We start from the raw sequence: 18,265 nt of genomic DNA, 5'->3' as shown, positions 1-18,265 counted from the left end.
ATTTAATAGATTGCTGCTTGATTTTATAGTACCTGTGAGGATGCATTCTGGGACAGCACTGAGAGCTCAGCTACTGGGCAGCCCAACTGATAATCCTAAATTCCATTATCACTGAGACATGAAACTGAATTATCAGTGATATACAACCTGGATTACCCTAGACACTTTGCACACTGTACATTTTCAAACATTGACAGTTAATTATATTTCTCTATCGTAGATCAATTTTTACAACAGCAACAAACAATTAAAACCGATTTTCCTCCCTTACACGTTATAAAATATACCTACAATGACTTGAAATAGAAAGGACAACAGTTATAAAGACAATATAGCAAAACTCGCCTAATAGTTTTAGATTTTTTTGTCAATTTCTTTGCAGTAATATGTAGTTTTGCAATAGTGTCTTCTATCCTCAAAGTAAAGGCACTTTTTGCTTTAAACAAAACATGATGATGAAATGTAGACTCACCTCTCCACAACCCTGTCTTTCCTATTGGGCTTCATTATGCTCGACATTGAAACTTGGCTGAGATGCTGTTCATCAAACTAGTCTCCGTGAAACCAAAGTATATCCGTTGATCTTGATCTGACCTTGTAAACCCATGTCCAATTCACCATGTCCAGTCATGAGTACACTACACCACATGCCACTGTCTGTTTCCATTCCAACTTTAGCCTATCTGTTCTTGAACCTTTTGACTTGTGGCATTCTCATTCGTACACATGGCTGTTCATGTACTCTTCTGGCAGGACTACCTGCAGCCCCAACCCACACCCACCACCCCCCCAACCCCCACTCCTGCCTTCAGGAAACTCTAGTAGATCCAAAGATTTGCTTCCAAGTTATTTCATGCACTGTTTGCCATCATCACCACTGTCTGTTATTTGGATTAAAATGGGCAGATGGGAGTTATTGATGATATCAGAGTTTCAGTGCTGTCTGGAGGGGCCTGGTGGCTTGCCTCCGTTTCTACCTTTCTCTGCTCCTACAATGCGAGGGAGTAAAAAATCTTCTCATTATGACTCCGTTGCAATGTACAGACACGTAAATTTATAAGTCTAATAGCCTGTAGAAGGAAGCTGTCCTCTTGCCTGTTGGTCTTGGCTTTAATGCTGCAGTGCTGGTTGCTGGACAGAAGCAGCTGAAACAGTTTATGGTTGGGGTGACTGGTGTCCCTGATGATCTTCCAGGCCTTCTTTATGCACCTGCTGACTTTCCCTTCATCATATAGTCAGAAGTGGGGCTTTTAACTGATGTCCAATTCCATTTATAACTCTTCAGAAAATAAAATAATCCTCATTAGATTGGTAAGAAACTCTCAGTTTGCTGCTGCTATTCTCCCTTTTTGTGCAGGTGCATGTACATCAGCCAGCAATACCAAAGCAATTCTTGGGATGGGTTGATGAAGCAGCAAGTGAGAGTTGCATCTCATAACTGTGTTATAATGACCATGACAGAATATAATCATGTTTCCTTAATGATAATGATGTCACTAAATGTTACGTCCACTACGATATATATCGCTGAAGCTACCACACTTAATACTGTGATGATAAGAACATATCGGTACTGGGCACCCTGTAGAGACTGACTCTGACACCCAAAGACTTTCCTTTGACATCTCACAAGGAAGAGCATAGTGGAATTCTCTGACTCACATGGATTAGGCAGTTGCAACAACATTTGAGAAGCTCAACATGATCCAGAACAAAGCACCCCACTTACTTGGCTCCCTATCCATCATCCAGATTTTCATTGTCTCCACCACTATCCAAAAGTTTTAATGTATACCATCTACAGAATGCAGTGCAGTCACATGGCTATGATACTCCAGCAGTACCTTTCTAACCTGAGATTGCTGCCACCGAAAATCATGAGAGCAGCAGTGCATAATTTACCACTTTCCTGTAGGTTCCTCTTCAAGCTGCAGACCATCCTGATCTGTAAATATGTCAGCATAGATGCATCAACAGTGGGTCTAAATCTTGTAAATCCCAACTCAAAATCAAGTGTACTCTCCTGTTTTGACAAAAAGTGTTTCAACACCACGCTTGATGAATAATTACATTTGGAAAGTAAATGTAGCCTTATCACCCATGTCCCTTAAGTGAGTTTTCCAGTGTGGGAGGGGTATCCTCAAAGTGAAGGACCGGACTGACTCCAGACTAAAAATGGTAGTTGTAACAAGTATAGTTTATTTTTAAGAAATGTTTTTCTCAGAAACACTGGAGCCAACGTTTTTCAAGTTACTAGAACTGGGGATCAGTTTATCGAAGTTCAAAGTAAAATTTATTATCAGAGTATGTACATATCACCACATACAACCCTGAGATTCTTTCTCTGCGGGCATACTCAGCAAATCTGTAGAGCAGTAACTGTAAAATGGATCAATTGACAACAAACTGTGCAAAGGCAAATATAAACACATAGGAATAAATAACAAACACAAAATAACGAGATAAAGAGTCCTTAAAGTGAGACCATTGGTTGTGGGAACACCAGAAGTAGAATGAGTGCAGTTATCCCCTTTTGTTCAAGAGCCTGATGGTTGAGGGGTAGTAACAGTTCTTGAACCTGGTGCTGCGAGTCCTGGGGCACTTTTACCGTCTACCTGATGGCAGCAGTGAGGAAAGAGCACGGGCTGGCTGGTGAGGATCTCTGATGATAGATACTGCTTTTCTGCGGTAACATTTCATGTTGATGTGTTCAGTCGTTGGGAGGCTTTTACCCATGATGTACTGGGCTGAAACCACTACTTTTTGTAGAATTTTCTGCTCAAAGGCATTGGTGTTCCCATACCAGGCTGTAATGCAGCCAGTCGGCACACTTTCCACCACACATCTATAGAAATATGCCAAGGTTTTTGATGACACGCCGAACTCCTGAGCAAGGAGAATGCTGCCATTCTTTCTTCACAATTATATTTATGTCGTGGTTCCAGGATAGGTCCTCTTAGATAGTGTCACCCAAGAATTTAAAGTTACTGACCCTCTCCACCTCTCATCCTCCAATTAGTACTCGCTCGTGGACCTCTGGTTTCCCTCTCCTGAAGTCTACAATCAGTTTCTTGGTCTTACTGATAATGAGTGAGGGATTGTTGTTATTACACCACTCAGCCAAATTTTTGATATCTTTCCTGTATGCTGATTCATCACCACTTTTGTTAGAGCCCACAGGATCCTTGATGTCAGTCATTTGTATGGGGATAGAAGGTCTACAGACAATGAAATAAATGCAGAAGTTAAGTTTTTAATGTTACTTTAGTTAACTGATTACTATTTCTCGGTATGTGCCTTTATTTTAATTATATGTAATCAATTACTTTAATAGATCCTTCATCCCTTCCTTTGCGTCATTGACTTTAGTTTTACCTACCGTCAAAGGATGTCAAGAGCATTTCAAGGGCAGGATCCTTTTACGATGCCATTTGAAACCAAGCTTCTGAGTCACTACCTGACTCTAGTGTACAGTGCAGGACAATTGACCGTTTGCATCTCAGTCAGATCCCATGGGCTGTGTCTGGCAAGACCCAGTTCATGTAGTATGTGCTGCAGTGAAGGATATCTGCCTGAAAACAAATTTCAATTGGGCTGATCTGCTGTGGATTCAAAACCACATTGTGCTTCCTATTGAAGGAAAACTCTGGTCCTTTTACTGTGCAGATAAAGATGAATTATTTTCTCATGGTTCACTTATTTTTCACTTCTATATAGTATGGTATTTTATTCTGATTTAGCACACCAAAACCAAATACATGGAGTTACGTATTACCTTCCACAACAAATAGCCATTTGTCTGTTTCTTCTTGCAATTTCTTTCCAGTTAGACATCTGATACTTACAGTTCTATCTGATCCTTAATAGGAGTTCAATTCCAAACTGCAGAGATCTCAAGAAGCAGTCTTGCAAATCACCAGCTTAGATGACCTTTCATAATTTGACTGATTTTTTTTTGAAAATGCTAACCTGCTATTGGTCTCGTATAAATGTTGAGGTAACCCACTCAGACTAATTAAAGATTCTTTTCTCATGAATTCTTTTATGGATTGTCAGTCATTACATGCTTTGTTGATTTGTAGAGTGCATAGATGATTGCAATGGGCAGCAAGAAAGTAGTTTTAATCACGGCTTGTCAACTCAAGTGAATTCTAATAAGTCTAATTGCACAGCACCATTTCATAATCTTTAGCATCACTCCAGTCTTTTGTGTCCTTATTATGAGAAATTCTTTTACACAAAAGCTCTGCATTTGAACTTTTAACCAGGGATTGTGCAGGGTTCTTTTGACATGATACACCCCCTTATAAGTCCTTGTGGAATTCCAGTTCTTTCAGGACTGAAGCAACTTTTCTTTCAAGGTAAATTACAACCAGCTGTGCATCAAGCAAAACAAGCACCTGGTCTCATGTACTCAATCATTTATTGATGAAGTCACCTGACACTTATGTGGCTGCAGGCTTGTGTCCGAGCAAGAGGTAGGTTGCTGACCCTGGTAAATGCTGCATTCTCTTATTAGTTGGATGACTCAAATTTCATTCATAAACAAAAGAGATCCTGCAGATGCTGGAAATCCAGAGCAACACACAAAATGCTGAAAGAGCTCAGCAGTTCAGGCAGCATCTGTGGAGGGGAATTAAAGTTTGATTCAAGTTTGAATGAAAGACTCAGGTTTGAGTATTCCAGGTATGATCTGCATAGACCCGTCCAGAGCTTATTACTGTTATGATATATAAATAATTTACTACATTCATAGTTAAAATAGATAATTTGTAAGTGCTGCCAGGTCAGCAGGTTCAGCTATTTTTGTTCCTTTGTTTCATTTTCCCCTTCTTGATTTTGTCCCATCTATTTCTGTAATCTGTCTTTCCAAGATGTCTGCATATTTTCAGTGGTGGTCTGCTGTGCTTGTTTGATTTCATTCCATTGAACATTCATTTGTCAAGGCCTTAAGCTGCGGCCTTCCTTCTGTGCCTCCTTCTCTGTCTCTTCTCCTTTAAGAAGCTTGTGCAATGCTAAATTTTTAATCATGCTGTTTGGTCAATTTCCTAACAGCCTGTTTTGTGGCTCGCTCAAAAATTTTGATTCTTAAGAGTCCTGCAGCACAGGAGCAGAATTTATGTTCAATCTCGACCAGGCAGACAAAGGTGTCCATCTAAGCTTGTTCCATCTGCCTGCATTTGTCCCATATCCCTCTGTCTGTACCTGCCCAAATATCTTGTTCAGTCATAATGCTGTGAGATAATTTACCATGTAAAAGCATCATGAAAAGGCAAGACGAAAAAGGATCCTACATGCTAAACATGGCTTGATTACTTTTGAATTCTCTATTCCGGGAAGTTTCTCAAATGAACTTTTTCATTTTCAAATTCTCAGAGGAGAGTTTGTATGTTCCTGTCAGAATAAAAGGCAAGATTAACAGGTTTTCTAGAGATATTGAGGCCCTGCTTAAGGAAAAGAAGAATGTGCATAGCAGTTATAGGCAGGTAGGAACAAATGACGTATGTGAGGAGTATATGAAATGTAAGAGAACACCTCAGGAAATCAGGAGGGCTAAAATAAGCCATGAGCTGGATAAAGAGAAGGAGAATCCTAAGGACTTTTACAGATATATCAAGAACAAAAGGATAGCAAGGGACAAAATTTGTCCTCTGGAAGATCAGAGTGGTCATCTACGTGTGGAGCTGAAAGAGCTGGGGGAGATCTTAAGTGAATTCTTTCCACCTGTATTTGGACACTGAGTCTATGGAAATGAGGAAAAGCAGCAATGACTTCATGGTCCCTATGCAGATTACGTAGGAGGAGGAGTTTGCTGCCTTTAGGCAAATAAAGGTGGATAAATCCCCAGAACCTGACAAGGCATTTCCTTGGACTCTGTGGGAGGCTACTGCAGAAATTGTAGGGACCCTAGCAGAGATAATTAAAATATCCTCAGCTACGAGTGAGATGCCAGTGGAGTGGAGGGTAGTTAATGTTGTTCCTTTGTTTAATAAAAGCTCTAAAAATGAACCAGTAAATTATAGGCTGGTGAGCCTGACGTCAGTAGTGGGAAAGGATTGGAAGGTGTTCTAAGGGACCGGATATGTAAGTATTTGGATAGATAGAGACTAGTCAACATGGCTTTGTACATTTAGGCTATGTATAACCAATCTTTTACAGTTTTTCGAGGAAGTTACCAGGAAAGTTGATGAAGGCAAAGCAGTAGATGTACATGGACTTTATCAATGCCTTTGACAAGGTCCTGCATAGGAGGTTGGTCAAGTAGGTTCAGTCTCTAGGAATTCAAGATGAGGTAGTAAATTGGATTAGACATTAGCTTTGCAGGAAAAGCCAGAGAGTGTTAGTAGATAGTTGTTTTTCTGACTGCAGGCCTGTAACTACAGGCATGCCACAGGGAACGGTGTTGGGTCTATTGTTGTTGTCATCTACATCAACAATCAGGATAATAGTGTAGTAAACTGAACCAGCAAATTTTTGAATGACACTGAGATTGAGGGTGTGGTGGACAACAAGGAAGTCTAACAAAGTTTGCAGCGGGATCTGGACCAAATGGAAAAATGGGCATAAAAATGACAGATAGAATTTAATGCTGACAAGTGTGAAGTGCTGCACTTTGGGAGGGCCAATGAGGGTATGTCTTAAATGGTGAGCGGTGGGGCACTGAGGGGTGCAGGAGGACAAGGATCTGAGAATACAGATACATAATTCCTTGAAAGTGGTGACACAGGTAGATAGAGTTGTAAAGAAACTTTTGGCACATTGTTGTCACCTAATAGTCAGAGTACAGCACAGCACAGCACATAGAGTCATATAGTACAGAACATAAGGAAAGATAAAATAGGTTAGGACTCTAGAATGTATAAAACTGAGGGGAGATTTCATAGAGGTATATAAAATTATGAGGGATATAGATAGGGTAAATGCAAGCAGGCTTTTTCTGTTGAGGTTGGGTGAGACTACAACCAGAAGTCCCGGGTTGAAGGTTCAAGGTGAAATGTTTAAGGAAAACATGAGGGGGAATTTCTTCACTCAGAGTGTGGTGAGAGTATGGAACGAGCTGCTAGCGCAAGTGGTGATTGCGTGTTTGATTTCAGCATTTAAGAGAAATTTGGAAAGGTACATGGATGGGAGGGGAATGGAGTGCTATAGTCCAGGTGTAGGTTGATGGGACTTGGCAGACTAATGGTTCAGCAGGACTAGATGGGAAGAAGGGCCATACTGTATTGTTATTGTGCTGTGTTGTACTCTGACTATTAGGTGACAACAATCATGATCTGATTTATTAGAGGCTCAGAATGCCCTGTTTCTGTTCATTTGTTCCTATATTCTAAGTATAAGATGGGTGAACAGTTGAGGATATTCAAGAGCGATAGTAACTTTTTTAGATCAATGTGCTGATGGAGTTGGAATTACCTTGCATTAAAACTGGAAATCTCTTTTGCGTTATTGATCAAAGTGTGATTACTTGATTGATGTCTTTGGGATGCCAGAGACATTGAATTAAACCAGGATGGTAACCAAATAATCCAAACATTGAGATCACTGAAGCTACAAATCGATTTGCATAACTGCATAATCAATTGAGAATATGCTGGAATAAATGCAAAGTGGCTGGGGAGCTCCAGTGTAGTTATTTATTAACTGGTACATCAGCCATCATGATTGCCACACATTGGGATGTCTCGTGTGGGTGCAGCTCTAGTTAGCTGCAGAGCGATTCCATACCATGAAATACTGGAAGTGATTTATTATTACTGAAATAAAGTGAAAACCTTGTCTTGCATACTATTCCTACTGATCAAATCATTACACAGTGCATTGAGATCAAACAGGGTTAAAAATAAAACAATGTAGAATAAAGTGTCACACACAAAATGCTGGTGGAACACAGCAGGCCAGGCAGCATCTATAGGAAGAAGTACAGTCGACGTTTCGGGCTGAGACCCTTCGTCAGGACTAACTGAAAGAAGAGATAGTAAGAGATTTGAGAAGGGGAGGGGAGATCCAAAATGATAGGAGAAGACAGGAGGGGGAGGGATGGAGCTAAGAGCTGGAAAGTTGTTTGGCCAAAGGGATACAGAGTTGGAGAAGGGGGAGGATCATGGGATAGGAGGCCTAGGGAGAAAGAAAGGGGGAAGGGAGCCCAGCGGAAGACAGAGAGCAGGCAAGGAGTGATTGTGAGAGGGACAGAGAGAGAAGGAAAAAAGGGGGGAAGAAAAATAAAGGATGGGGTAAGAAGGGGAGGAGGGGCATTAACGGAAGTTAGAGAAATCAGTGTTCATGCCATCAGGTTGGAGACCACCCAGACGGAATATAAGGTAACATACTGACGAAGGGTCTCGGCCTGAAACGTCGACTGCGCCTCTTCCTATAGATGCTGCTTGGCCTGCTGCATTCACCAGCAACTTTGATGTATGTTGCTTGAATTTCCAGCATCTGCAGAATTCCTGTTGTTTGCGGAATATAAGGTGTTGTTCCTCCAAAGTGAGTGTGGCTTCATCTTGACAGCAGAGGAGGCCATGGATTGACATACCAGGATGGGAATGGGACGTGAAATTAAGATCTGTGGCCACTGGGGATGAAGTGTAATAGCTAAGGAGAAAGTGCATTGCAGGTAAACAACAAGTTGCAAAGTCATAACAAAAAAACATCGTGGGGTCAAGAGTCCATCTTGTTGTACTAGGGAATGGCAGTTCAGAAGCTGTCCTCTATTCTGGCAGTATGTGCTTTCAGACTTTGTATTTTCTGTGCAATGTTAGAAGGGAGAAGAGATAATATCCAGTGTTTGGTGGTGGTGGTGGTGGTTGTGGGGGGGGAGGGGGGAGGAGGTTGTCTTTGATTATGTTGCTGCTTTCCTGAGGCAGCAAGAAGTATAGGCAGAGTCCATGGAGGTGAGGCTGGTTTCCGCGATGTATGGAGCTGTGTTTCTTGCAGTCGCATGCTGAGCATTTGCCGTACCAACTTGTTATGCAAGCTGTTTGTGGTAATGATTGTGATACACTTTGAATTGAATTGACTTTATTTCTTACATCCTTCACATTCATGAGAAGTAAAAATCTTTAAGTTATGTCTCCGTCTAAATGTTAATGTGCAATCACAGTAATTTATAATAAATAGAACAGTCAATGTAACATAAAAACACACCCAAGTCAGTGTGAGTTAATCAGTCTGATGGCCTGGCGGAAGAAGCTGTCCTGGAGCCTGTTGGTCCTGACCTTTATGCTGCGGTATTGTTTCCCAGACGATAGCAGCTGGAGTAGTTTGTGGTTGGGGTCACTTGGGTCCCCAGTGATTCTATACGGGCCCTTTAAAAACACCTCTCCTCGTAGATGTCCTGAATCATGGGAAGTTCACAACTACAGCTGAGCTGGGCTGTCCGCACCACTCTCTGCAGAATTCACTTAGAGGCCACTTTATTACGGTACCTCCTGTATATCAGAATCATAATCAGGTTTATTATCACTGGCATGTGTCATGAAATTTGTTAACTTAGAACAGCAGTTCAGTGCAATACATGATAATATAGAATGAACAAATAAATAACAATAAGTATATATAGTGCAAAAACAGAAATAATATGTTTAAAAAAAGTGAGGTAGTGTTCATGGGTTCAATGTCCATTTAGGAATCATATGGCAGAGGGGAAGAAGCTGTTCCTGAATCACTGAGTGTGTGCCTTCAGGCTTCTGTACCTCCTTCCCAACAGTAACAATGAGAAAAGGGCACACCCTGGGTGATGGGGGTCCTTTAATAATGGACGTCACCTTTCTGAGTCTCTGCTCCTTGAAAACTACAGAGGCTAGTACCAAAGATGAAGCTGGCTACTTTTACAACTTTCTGTAGCTTCTTTCGGTCATGTGCAGTAGCTCCCCCCACCGCTCCCCCCCCCCCACCACCATACCAGACAGTGATGCAGCCCCATGCTCTCCATGGTACATCTATAGAAGTTTTCGAGTATTTTAGTTGACAAAACAAATCTCTTCAAACTCCTCATAAAATATTGACACCGTCTTGCCTTTTTTATAGCTGCATTGATATGTTGGGGCCAGGTTAGATCGTCAGAGATCTTGACACCCAGGAACTTGAAATTTCTCACTCTCTCCACTTCTGATCTCTCTATGAGGATTGGTATGTGTTCCCTCGTCTTACCCTTCCTGAAGTCCACAATCAGCTCTTTCATCTTACTGATGTCAAGCGCAAGCTTGTTGCTGCGACACCACTCAAGTCGCTGGTAAATCTCACTCCTGTACGCCCGCTCGTCTCCATCTTAGATTCTATCAACAATGGTTGTATCATCAGCAAATGTATAGATGATGTTTGAGCTATGCCTAGCCACACAGAGTAGAGACAGGTAGGCACACACCCCTGAGGTGCGCCGGTGTTGATCATCAGCGAAGAGGGGATATTATCATTAATCTGCACTGATTGTGGTCTTCCGAATAGGAAATCAAGGATCCAATTGCAGAGGGACATTCACGGTTTTCTGCTGTTGTAGCCCATCCACTTCTAGATCAGATGTATTGTGCATTCATAGATGCTCTTCTACACACCACTGTTGTAATATGTAGTCATTTGAGTTAATGTCACCTTCCTGTCAGCTTGAACCAGCCCAGCTATTCTCATCTGACCTCTCTCATTAACAAGACATTTTCGCCCACAGAACTGCTGCTCACTGGATGTTTTTCTTTACCACTCCATTCTCTGTAAATTGTAGAGAATTTTGTGCTTGAGAATCCCAGGAGATCAGCAGTTTCTGAGATACTCAAACCACCCTATCTGGCACCTAGCTACAAATCATTCCACAATCAAAGTTACTTAGATCATATTTCTTCCATATTCCGATATTTGGTCTGAACAACAGCTGAACTACTTGGCCATGTCTACGTGTTTTTATGCATTGAGTTATTGCCATATGATTAGCCGATTAGATATTTGCATTAACAAGCAGGTGTACAGGTATACCTAATAAAGAGGCTGCTGAGTGTATTTTAACCTGACAAAGGTAATTGAGTTTGTGCAATGGCTCCCCATTGCAATACTCTCTGATGCAACTAAAGTAAGACAACATCTTCAAAATAGTTCGACAATAGTCTCAACCATTACAAAGCTGGGAGAGAAGTAACTTGTATAGGCTTTGGATTTCAAGACTGTTGTCGCATTGGATGGAGGGGAAAGGAAGAGGAGTTGGAGCTTCAATTGTGTTTTGTAGAGGAATATTGTTCCAGGACGTAGACATAACCACATATTGGTTAACCTGTCTGATATGTCTGCTGGTGGGGAGAAAATGGAAGAAGAATAACACGGAGGGCTGTGTAGGTGGAAGCACCACCCTCCCCCCCACCCCTGGCCCTCCTCCATGGCATTCCACCCTCACCATTCCCAACTTCCTTTGCTGCCTCCAGATTTACAAACTCGTTCACTCTGTTGACGAATACAATACGGTGCATCTTAGCTACAGTGTATATACTGTCTGTGCCAAAGACTTTTGCACAGTATTGTATGTAGTCATAACTGGTGCAGGACACTCGTGCAGACACAGTTTATCCATGTTTTCAGCATCAAAATAATCAAAGGGAACAAGAATAGAAAGAACCCAAAACATCACAGGAACCTTATCAAGCACTTATTACAGCTCCATCCACACAATTTATTCGTTTTAAATTATGGAGATGAATCTGTCAGCTGGGTTGAAAGGTCAGGCATGCGACTGAGTTTGTGCTATTCTATCTCATTACTTTATAACACTCATCATTTGAGAAGACTATAACCAATTAACAGTTCTGGAGCCCTGAGTCTTTGTAAATTTACAACAGAGACTATCATTATTGGGCCTTTTAAAAATACGTTTTGAGCCTGGGATCAAAGAAAGTGTTCTGTTTTTTTGTTTTCTGGTATGTTTATAGTGCTTCACATACACTTATTTTCAAAAAAACAATTGGATGACCTCAGCCACAGAACTTGAATAGTGGATTCCTGATCCTCAATGAATGCCACATTGACTTTCAAACATGGCCACTCAAACTTCTCTTTGGAGATGTTCAATAAAAATGGAACAGTCTTTGCTTTACAAAATCTTTGACTATCTGCTGTGTGCTTTGAGATACAAGGGGATAGCAATCTACATGTTTGTGATTACATCTACACAGGGACACATGCCATTTTAACCTGGTATTGGAGAAAGGTTTTCATTCAGATATATACAATGCTATCTTTGTATAAGCAACAAAACGTAATCTTTTTCACATTCCTTCATGTTACCCACATCCAAGGTTGGTAAGTAATCTGCAATATTTAACTTTATGAAATAAAAATGGAAATGTCAAAAATACTAAGCATCTATCAAGAGAGAAATAAAAGAATTGATATTTCAGCTCTAACTTTTCATCAGAATCTGACCTGATGGGCTGAGTACTTCCATCATTTTCTCTTATTTCAGATTTCTAACATTCTCAATACTTTCACTTTGCCTTTACTTTGTTGTTGGACTCCTTATAGCGGCAGTGTTAAATTGCACGCACTACTGTAAGACTATGTAAGGATTGGGAATAGTATAATTACAGGAATTGCCTCCTGTATAATTACAGGATTTTGAGATAGTGATATTAGAAGTGGATATCTGGAGAGAGGATGTGAGTCTTTAGGTTTCTTCAAGATCTACAAGTGGCCTCTTCTGAACAATCAGTAAGAATTAGCCAAGTTTCTTCTCTCTAGTGGAAGCGGCTTTCCTGTGGTTAAATGTGCTATTTAGTGGGTTGTATGGAAAAAATGTGGAAGCATCAACATCATTATCATCAAATATATGTCCGATGCATTTGACTTCACTGCTGGTGTGGCATATCTCCTGAGTATCCATTTACAGATCAGCTAACCCTTGTGCTGTATGAATGAGGGTTACACTTAAAATTCATTTCATGTCACAGTGTTGTTAGAAATCAGGGTTGGGGTGGGAGGTGCAGAGTCAACAAAGGAACTGATCAGTGCTTGACAGAATGTCAAAAAAATAGAGCACATGCAGAGAGTGGGACTGAATAAATTGATCTCTCGAAGAATCCTGAGTATTCACTGACAAATATCCTCTATATCAGAATATTGAGGCATTGTTGAAATGGAGAAAGAGGCAGATGGAAAAGGGATGGGAAGAAAGAAATTGAAAGTTGATGATAAAGAGGGATTGATAGTTATGTAGATGAAAGACAGTGTTATACATTATAGAGATGTACAACGTACAGACATAAGGTCGATTGCCATATCAACAATACATCTTGAGAAGTTTGTTCTCGCAGCTACCATCAAACAGGAGATACAGAAGGTCGAGGTCCCACCCCACCGGGTTCAAGAATAACTTCTGCCTTTAGTTCTTGAACCAACCTGCACAACCCAAATCACCACAGTTTAGGAACACTTTGATCACTTTGATTACTTTGCACTAAAATTAATTTCACTTTTGTTCTGTGTTATTTCTTGAAAAAAATGTTTAAATTTTCTTGTAAGTACTGCTTAGATTATGCTTTGTGGCCGTGATCCTGCTGTAGTTCGCTTTTTCATTGTACCTGTGCACATGTGTACTTTGCATTTGACAATAAATTTCAAATACGATTTTGAAGTAACTAAATAAGTACTAACCAACATTAAAAATATATACATCCCTTTATCGTTAATGATGTTCAACATCATTATAACAAGCATCCATGAATGTTTTCACTGTGTTCTTTTATTTATACTGAAATAAAAGTCAGAACTCATCTTCTGTAATGATAGATATTTGAACCTTACTAATGGATGTCTTTGAATTTTATATTTACTGCTCACAGTATGAAAGAAATAAAGTGCACTGATTAATTTAATCTATGAAGGACCGTACATGTAAAATGCATGAGTAAACTAGTTCTTTCCTGCTCTTGCCTTAATGTTTATACATGATGGTAAAATTTAGCATTCAGAGATAATTTTACACTAGGGTCACATGGTGACTTATTAATATATTTGATAAAACAACCCACTTACATTCTTTTCACAGAATTTAACACAACAACCCAGGTTCAGTTAAAATGGAACCTGGCCTATTCATTCCCTGTAACTAAGTGGCACTGATATTATCCAAAGCATGAACACAGCAATGAAGATAAAACTTATTTCTTCTGATTCGTTGGAAGTGGTGGCAAACTATACACACCCAACATTCTAAAGAAACCAGGGTGACAAAGCAGAATTGTAATTCGAAGCACGTGATTCTGCAGGTGCTGGAAGTCCAGAGCAGTACGCACAAAATACTGAAGGAACTCAGCAGGTCAAGCAGCATCTATGGAGAGGAATAAACAGTCGACATTTTGGACTGAGACTCTTCATCACCCTGATGATAGAGCTCGGCCCAAAATTCCAACTGTTTATTCTTTTCAATAGATGTTGGTTGACCTTCTGAGATCCTTCAGCATTTGTGTGTGTTGCTTTGTAATCTGAAAGTTCAGGCCTTGTGACCACACAAGTATGCAAAGGATAATTGGAGTTTTGATCTCCTAACTTTCCCATACAAAAAAAAGAGGAATTCAGATTAATTAACAATAACGTTATGAAAATGTTTGTGAGACACCATCAAAAGGTACGGCTTTTAATTGGTAAATTTACAGATCAGCCATGACTTCATTGAATGGTGAAGTGATGAATAAGACGTGACAAAGAATCAATATTGTTTCTTAGCAAATTTTGTTAAATAGTGCAGGAACACTCTCACTGTTCAGTATCACCTCAACCACTTGTCCTTCCAGAACGCTGCAAAATTTTGTGATATTTATTCCAGAGAACATCAGCCAGGTTTTTTTTTAGTTCTGGTTTTCAATAGTTTCACAGTGGAGATAAAAAAAATAACATTTTTGGTGTGATCTCTTCAACAATTGACATGCATCAAAATACCATACATTAATACTTTGAATATGTGAACAGTGTTGTTGATATTCATATTGAGGACATAGCTGGCAAATATAAAAGTTGCATATCATAAATAATTTTTTTGTGATTTTATTTTGTATTGGGTTCATAATGATGTGGGTGATAAAGCTTTTTGGCTGAAGTGAGAAAATAGCAAACGCACTTGTATTTATGTTGCAATTTACCGAACAGTTTCAAACATTAAAAGAAACTCAGAGGAGGAGAAGATGGCGGCGCGACAGCAGCGCGCGCAGCCTCTCTGGTGAGTGATATCTGTAATCTGTCAAGTAGGGAGCCATGCACAATTCTGATTTGATGGAGACGGATGTGAGAGTGCGGAGGAACATTTGGAAAACTTCTGAAATGCCCGCTTTGCTGCTGCTGCTACTGTGTTGTAACCGTAATCTCCAGAGCAGAAGGCCTCGGCTTTGCTTGCTTCAGCGGCCGGGGCTAAGTTGAAGGCGCTCGGGAGACTGTATCGGAGGGGCTGGTCGGAGGCTCGAAGTTTTCGGATGGATGGACTCAGTGTTGGCTGTGGTCGGCTGCTTCCAAGGCATCGGCAAGTTGACGGTGCCTGGAGGTTTATGGCAGGGAGTTTCTCCCTTTTGCCGCCTGCTATCAGAGACTCGGGAGTCGATCGACTCGGGGACTTTGAGACTTTTTTTTACCGTGCCTATGGTTTGTTCTTCATCAAATTATGATATTGCTTTGCACTGCTGTAACTATATGTTATAATTATGTGGTTCTGTCAGTGTTGGTCTTTGGTTTGTCCTGTTTTCTGTGATATCACTCTGGAGAAACATTGTATCATTTCTTAATGCATGTATGCATTTCTAAATGACAATAAAAGAGGACTGAGTGTTCTCATAATCTAAACTCATTGATTTGTGAACCTGAGGAATTTGCAGGTTGATTTTTTTTGCAACTTTTTTAATTTTTGCAGTGTCTTGGCCGTAGCTTCCCTGATATTTTAAAAATATTGACAGATTTACGCATTAATTGCCAATTGTTATAGAAAGAGATGTAAAAATGTCCTTTTGTGTCATTGTAGTGATCAAGCAGCATTAGCAGATATCTCTGCTACACATGGGAAACCATTTTATCTGTACAGTCATGCTGTCTGTTAGAGAATTCAAAAATATCATTAAAAATGTGCTGAATTTTATAATGTAAGCCGGGCTCCCTGATCTCTCTTCTCTAAAGAACTTCTTGTTTCTTTCTGTTCCTAACTTGGCTCTCAACATCCTCCAATTTTGAAAATTTCTACAATTCATTACCAATCTTCAAATCTTGCTCTTTAGGAAAATGGAATATTGGTTCTATAATTCTCCAGTCTCCAACGCCTTCATTATTATCTTGCACTTCCAGCAAAATATGTTGCATATTATTTTTGAGCTGAAAGGCTTAGTCAGAAATCTAACATAGTGATTCTCAGATACACTAAGATCAGTACATTGTGTTTTTCATGTACATAAGTTATTATAGACCGGTTAGCCTAACGTCGGTGGTGGGGATAGTAGAGTGGATAGGGGAGAACCAATGGATGTGGTATATTTGGATTTTCAAAAGGCTTTTGACAAGGTCCCACACAGGAGATTAGTGTGCAAACTTAAAGCACACGGTATTGGGGGTAAGGTATTGGTGTGGGTGGAGAATTGGTTAGCAGACAGGAAGCAAAGAGTGGGAATAAACGGGACCTTTTCAGAATGGCAGGCGGTGACTAGTGGGGTACCGCAAGGCTCAGTGCTGGGACCCCAGTTGTTTACAATATATATTAATGACTTGGTTGAGGGAATTAAATGCAGCATCTCCAAGTTTGCGGATGACACGAAGCTGGGTGGCAGTGTTAGCAGTGAGGAGGATGCTAAGAGGATGCAGGGTGACTTGGATAGGTTGGGTGAGTGGGCAAACTCATGGCAGATGCAATTTAATGTGGATAAATGTGAAGTTATCCACTTTGGTGGCAAAAATAGGAAAACAGATTATTATCTGAATGGTGGCCGATTAGGAAAAGGGGAGGTGCAACGAGACCTGGGTGTCATTATACACCAGTCATTGAAAGTGGGCATGCAGGTACAGCAGGCGGTGAAAAAGGCAAATGGTATGCTGGCATTTATAGCGAGGGATTCGAGTACAGGAGCAGGGAGGTACTACTGCAGTTGTACAAGGCCTTGGTGAGACCACACCTGGAGTATTGTGTGCAGTTTTGGTCCCCTAATCTGAGGAAAGACATCTTTGTCATAGAGGGAGTACAAAGAAGGTTCACCAGATTGATTCCTGGGATGGCAGGACTTTCATATGAAGAAAGACTGGATGAACTGGGCTTGTACTCGTTGGAATTTAGAAGATTGAGGGGGGATCTGATTGAAACGTATAAGATCCTAAAGGGATTGGACAGGCTAGATGCAGGAAGATTGTTCCCGATGTTGGGGAAGTCCAGAACGAGGGGTCACAGTTTGAGGATAGAGGGGAAGCCTTTTAGGACCGAGATTAGGAAAAACTTCTTCACACAGAGAGTGGTGATTCTGTGGAATTCTCTGCCACAGGAAACTGTTGAGGCCAGTTCATTGGCTATGTTTAAGAGGGAGTTAGATATGGCCCTTGTGGCTACAGGGGTCAGGGGGTATGGAGGGAAGGCTGGAGCGGGGTTCTGAGTTGGGATGATCAGCCATGATCATAATAAATGGCGGTGCAGGCTCGAAGGGCCGAATGGCCTGCTCCTGCACCTATTTTCTATGTTTCTATGTTTCTATAAATGCGTTGACTTTCCAAAAGTAGCAAAACGGCTCAAGACCTCTGAAATCTTAGGAAGAAGGAAGAATGTTTCATTATATATTTTCCTCTTGACGTTCAATTGGAATGAAATTTCACTTTTGTTTTGTAACTGCAGCCTGATTTGCATGTTATTTATTAGGATGTTGTTCACTATGTGTTATTTGTGGCACAGAAAAAAGCCAAACAATCTGAGAATCTGTTGCTCTTTACACTATAGCTTTCTTTATCCAATGACATCAGTGTTTCCTATATTCTACTCTCTTACCCATATGCATTACTCTTCCCTTTACACTGAATCTGTGCTGTTCATTTTAACAATTCTCTACATTAGGGTGTTACACATTTTATTTGCTTTGTGGATAAAGATGTTTTCTCTTGATTTCTCATTTTTTTTATTTGGGCGCCTTGTTCTTTGGTTCCCTTATTTATGTCTCTTATTCTGAAGCCATCCACAACTGAGAAGGTCTTCTCTCTACCATGTCTAATCTCTGAAATTCTGGTAGGTCACACCTCAGAGTTTGGACTGTTTTAATAAGTTAACCTTGTCTCCAGACCATAACTGAAAGAC

The 18,265-nt window shown here is 40.5% G+C and overlaps 1 protein-coding gene across 2 annotated transcripts in view; it reads left to right on the top strand.

The window, feature by feature from the left end:
• macrod2 (mono-ADP ribosylhydrolase 2) overlaps positions 1-18,265 on the top strand; it is a 1,240,168-nt gene that overhangs the window by 783,412 nt on the left and 438,491 nt on the right. The gene's annotated exons all lie outside the window — the stretch shown is intronic.

Source organism: Mobula hypostoma, chromosome 8 (assembly GCF_963921235.1).
Source record: "Mobula hypostoma chromosome 8, sMobHyp1.1, whole genome shotgun sequence".
NCBI lineage: Eukaryota > Metazoa > Chordata > Chondrichthyes > Myliobatiformes > Myliobatidae > Mobula > Mobula hypostoma.
Note: the sequence above shows the minus strand (reverse complement) of the source record. Positions and strands in the feature narration are given on the sequence as shown.